The sequence below is a fragment of the Equus asinus genome, unplaced genomic scaffold (genome assembly GCF_041296235.1).
Source record: "Equus asinus isolate D_3611 breed Donkey unplaced genomic scaffold, EquAss-T2T_v2 contig_122, whole genome shotgun sequence".
NCBI lineage: Eukaryota > Metazoa > Chordata > Mammalia > Perissodactyla > Equidae > Equus > Equus asinus.
Window position 1 is genome coordinate 37,501 of NW_027224764.1, and position 5,395 is coordinate 42,895.

Here is a 5,395-nt window from a genome sequence, read left to right on the forward strand (position 1 = left end):
GAGCCGGACCGAGGCCCGACCCCCCGCCCCCGGGGGTGGCGCGGCGCGCCGGCGGCCGGTCACGACGGCTGGCCGGGACCCGACCCGCGCTGCGACAGACACGCGCGCGCCAGAACGGGGCGCCGCGGGAGACGGTCCCCCGCCCGCACGCAACGTCGCCGTCGCGCGGGTGGCGGCGGCGGACACGGAGGAGGCCGCAGCGGCCCCGGGAAGCGAGTCGCGCTCGGGGCGGGGCCCCGGTCGGGCAGCCAGAACAGGCGACGACGGGGAAGGGCTCGGGAGAAGGCCGGCGGCGGCGAGGGCCGAGGCGCCGGAGAGGCGGCGGCGGAAGGGCCGCGGCCCGCCGAGAGACGCGCTCGGGGCGAAGGAGGGAAGACAGAACCTCCCGAGGCAAGTCGGCCGCCGGAGCACACACGGGGTCTCACCGCCAGGGGCCTCCAGCACCAGGGGCGGTCCCGCGGCGCCCAGAACGGCGACTGGCCCCGTCGCCCCGCGCGCAGCTCACGGGGGCTCGGCCCCGCCACGGCCAGGGCTCTCCCGCACACGGCGCCAGCGTCCCGCGCCGGGCGCCTGGCGCGCGGGCCCCACCCGACCGGAGCCGAGAGCACTTCGCCCGGGGCCACCACCGGCCTCGGTGGCCGGAGGCGACACCCGCACAGCGAGGCCCACTTCGGTCCCGGCCGGTGGGCGGCGCGGCCAGGCGTCTGCCCGGGCGGGGGAGCACCGGGGGCAGCGGGGAGCGCGGCGCGCGCCTCGACGGAGGGAGCACGGGCTCGCGGGAAGGCTCCCGGGGACGGCCTCGGGCGCGGACGGGCCACCAGGAAAACACACGCGGGATCCCACCGCCAACGACACGCGAGGGCGGTCCCACGACGCCTGGGACGCCGGCCGGCCTCAGCCACCCCTCGGCCTCCCGCGGGCCCGGCCCCACCGCCGGGGCCTACGTGAGGCGCCCCCGCCGCCGGGGGCCGCCCCGTCCACCCAGCCACCCGTCTGCCTGTCTGGTCTGCTCCGGGGCCCACGTCCCGAGGGAACGCGCCCGAGAGCGGCGGCGGCCCCCACCCATGCCCGCACGCCACCACCGGCTGCGGCTCGGGACGGGAGCGAGCGGAGAGCCAGCCGCTCGCGGCGGGGCGGAGCCCGGACGGGGCCGGGCCCTCTCCCCGCCCCAGCGCGCGACGGGAGAACCACGCGCACGCTCGCGCACACGCGCGGCCCCGCGCCCGACGACGGCCCGGCCGGGCGTGACCCTCCCCCGACTCGGAGGGGGGAGGCGCCGGCCGCGGTAGGCAAAGAGCAGCTCTGCCCACGCGCCACGGTGGTGGCGTCCGTGGCTACTACGCGCAAAGGAGGGGCGGCGGCTGGGGGGTCCGGTACCCCAAGGCACCCTCTCGGATCGCTAGAGAAGGCTTTCTCACCGAGGGCGTGTCGCCCCCGCCCATCGTCCGCCATCGGGCCCACCAAGGCGCTTACAGACACCATGGCCACGCAATGCAGGAGGGGTCTGCGGTAGAGGTAAGGCCTAGAGCAAGTCGGAGCGTCCGTGGTCAGGGCCGCGAGCCCGCGCTGCCCCGGGCTCGCCATCTCTGGCCACACTGGGCTTAGCTAGGGATCTACAAGGCCCCTGTGCGGCTCCCAAGTCAGTGCCTCCCCTCAGGCCGAGAGACCAAGGGAGGCAGAGACTGGGACGGAGGTGCCGATCAAACAGCACCTCCCAACCAAAGAGCCAGCGCCACGCCGCTGGCTCGGCCCGCCACGGTCACTCCCACACCCGCGGGGAAACCCCAGCAAGGGGAACGCGCGGGCACGCGCCCGAGCCTGCCCGCCCCCACACGGCACGCCGTGGGGGGCGACGAGGCACCCGTCCCCCCCGAGGGGGACGAGGGGCACGCCTCCCTTACCGACTCGACCCCCCCGCTCCTCAGACACACCAGCGCAGTGGTTACCTGAGGAGCCGACGGGAACAGAGAACGACACCGCCACTCGGCCTCGGGCGCCTGTGGGACGACCTGGAACGCTCCAGGGGCACCGCCAACGGCCTGGGGAACGCGCTCACGCGCCCGGGAAGGGCGCGCGGCGCGGCGGCAACACGGCCCGCCCCACCGCGGGGAGGGCCGCCCGCGAGACACAGCCAAGAGGCACAGGCAGAGCATCCGCCGCGTCACGGAGACCCCGACAACCGCCCACGCCACGAGGCACGGGGCGGGGGAGCGAGGTCAGGCCGGATTCCGCACCCCTGCCGCCTCCCACACGCCACCACTCGCAGCGGGGGAGAACGGGCGAGGGGACCCGCGGGCAGAGCGAGAAGAGCGGTCCCGTTCGCCATGAACGTCCGTCCCTCGTCTGGCACGGCTTAGGCCCGGCCCGGGAGAGCACAGCATCACCACATCGGTCGGCAGCATAACGCGAGGGACCCCCGAGCAAGGAAGGCCGGCGAGGACAGCGAGCGGAGGAGCCTGCTTCAGCCTCACCGACCCCTCTCCTCCTCCAGCAAGCGCGGGCGACGACCCCAGACGAGAACGCCTGACACGCACTGGCACGGAGCCGGTGGGATGGGGTAAGTCGCGACCGCACCCGGGTGCCGGCGGCAGGGAGTGCACGTGGTAGAGGACCCCGCGCCCCTAACCCCGCCGCCCTCGGGTACCAGAGACCGGAGGTGGCACCACGGTCGTGGGGGCGCCTGGAACGCACAAGAGCCGGCGCGCAGGCCCCAGCGGGGCGGCTCAAGCGGCGGGGGTGGAAAACGGGCGTCCGGTTCTCGGCCAGAGCCCGGGAGCCCTCCCCGCACACGCATCCAGGCACCCGGAAGCTCTCGGGCGACTGTCACCCCGAGCAGAGCGTGTCAGCACTTATCTGGCGGCACAAAACCACCCATTCGGGGGCAAGAATCGCCGCGCCCGGAGACGGGGCCCACCCACGGATCACCAGGGGAACCCCTGGATCACGGCACGGCCACCAGACCCCAAGCACGACCCCATCGCCACCAGGCCCGGAGCTCCCGGGGCCATCTGGTCGACCCCAGAAGCGTGGCGGCAGGGGGAGCCGGGGACAGCCTCCCCGGGCCGCCCGCGCGGGCCGGGACCGGTCGGTCCCTCCCTCTGAGTCGCCGGGTCAGGACTTAGAAAAGAATTCCGCGGAGGCGCCTCCGGCGACCGGGCCCGGGGCGGGACCGTGGCTCCGTCCCTCAGCCGGGGCTCCACCTACGCCTCGAGCCGGCCCCCTCCCGCCTCCGGACAAAGACGCGACCCGCGAAACTCGGAGAGAGAAGTCCGGTCCGACGGCCCGGACCCACCCGGGCACGCGTCCGGGCCGGGGACGCCCTCCCCGGCCCGCCCTCGAGGGCTCCCGGGGCGGTCACACGCTCTTCTCCAGGGCGGGACTTGGAAAAAAAAACTGCCACGGAGGAGGAGGCATCCGAGGACCGGGGCCCGGTCCCCACCGCCAGAGCCGTCGACTCGGAAGACCAGTGGGGAAAAGGCCAGCCCGGCGGCCGAGCCCGTCGCGCCCTCCACGGCCTCCCCCGCAAGGCCCCGGCCGGTCGCCCACCTCCGGAGCGGGGCGCGGAAAGGGGATCGGCGACGCGAAGGCCCGACCACCGGGCCGCCCTCGGGACGACGGCCGGGCACGGGACGAGCTCCCTCGCCCGTTCCCCCGCGGCGGCCCCCCACCCCCTCCCGGGGACGGAGGGGCACCGGCGGCTGCTGGTCGACCCGTCCGGGAGGCCCACACCCCGGCCGGCACCGGGCGGCGCGGCGACAGCCACCTCCCTCAGTAGCCTGCACCTCCAATCTCCGGCGAGCGGGCGTCGCGCTCACGCCCCGGCGCCACCGGGCCAGATCCCGCCAGCGACGCCGGCCTCCCGGGACTCTGCCTCGGTCACCGCGGCCGAGTCCCGTCCCTTGGCCCGCGTCGCCGGAGCTCCGGAGGAAAGAGACGATATAAAGCGGCCGCCAGGTGGCACCCGGCGACCGACGACCGCCTCAGCGGGACGGAGCCGGAGCGCGGGCCCGCCGGGGAGCACAGAGCCGGGCCGCCGGGCCGCCCGATCCCGTCCCGGAGCCCCCTCGGACCCAGCCTCCCGGCCCAGTGCGGCCCCGGGGCGTCCGCCCGCGGGCTCCCGCCGCCAAGGCGCAGCCCCAGCCGCAGGAGGGGGACTCGGAAAAGGTTTCTCGGGCGATCACCGGGAAGGGGAAGGGGAGAGTTCCCCCAGAGAGGCCAGGGGGCGGCCCGGGCCGGGCTGGGCCGGTGCGGCCGGGAGGCCGCCGCTTCCCGGAGCGGCTGGAGCGCCCCCGGGGTTCCCGGGAGGACTTAGAAAATCAGGGCGGGCGGGGACGGTCAAACCGAAACCAGGCACGTCATCCGAGAAGGACCGTGATGACGGGAGGAGGAAAGCTTTCCAGTCCAGAGGGCCTGTCGAAGGCAGGCGGAGAGTCTACCCGCTGAAACTGACGAAGATGGGCAAAAGAACTAGCTCAGGGCGCCGACATCTAAGGAAATAAAAAAAAAAAAGCACGAGGGCGTGGAGAAAAGGGGAAAAATCAACACTGAGAAATCTACCCTCTGAACCGACGAAGATGGGCAACAGGGGCTAGCTCAGGTGGCAATTTTAAGGAAAAATGAAAGGAAGTGCGTGGAGACCTGGGGAAAAAGCAACACGGAGAAATCTACCCTCTAGAACTGAGAAAGAAGCGCAACAGAGGCTAGCTCAGGTGGCAATCTTTAAGCAAAAAAAATAAGATAAAAAAATACAATGGCGAGGAGACCCGGTGAAAAAGCAACCCTGAAAAAGGTACCCTCTGAAACTGAGGAAGCAGGGCAACAGTGCCTAGCTCAGGTGACAATCTTTAAGCAAAAGAAACACACAAGGGCGTGGGAGCTGGCGAAAAGGCAACACTGAGAAATCCACCCTCTGAAACGGACGAAGATGGGCAACAGAGGCTAGCTCAGGTGGCAATCTTTAAGCAAAAGAAACACACAAGGGCGTGGAGACCTGGGGAAAAAGCAACACGGAGAAATCCACCCTCTGAAACTGAGGAGATGGGCAAGAGAGGCTACCTCAGGTGGCAATCCTTAAGCAAAAACAAAGCACAAAGGCGTGGAGCCCTGGGGACAAAGCAACCCTGAAATATCTACCCTCTGAAACTGAGGAACATGGGCAAGAGAGGCTAGCTCAGGTGGCACTCGTTAAGCAAAAACAAAACACAAAGGCGTGGAGACCTGGGGAAAAAGCAACCCTGAAATATCTACCCTCTGAAACTGAGGAAGATGGGCAAGAGAGGCTGGCTTCAGGTGGCATCTTTAAGCAAAAGAAACACACAAGGGCGTGGGGAGCTGGGAAAAGGCAACACTGAGAAATCCACCCTCTGAAACGGACGAAGATGGGCAACAGAGGCTA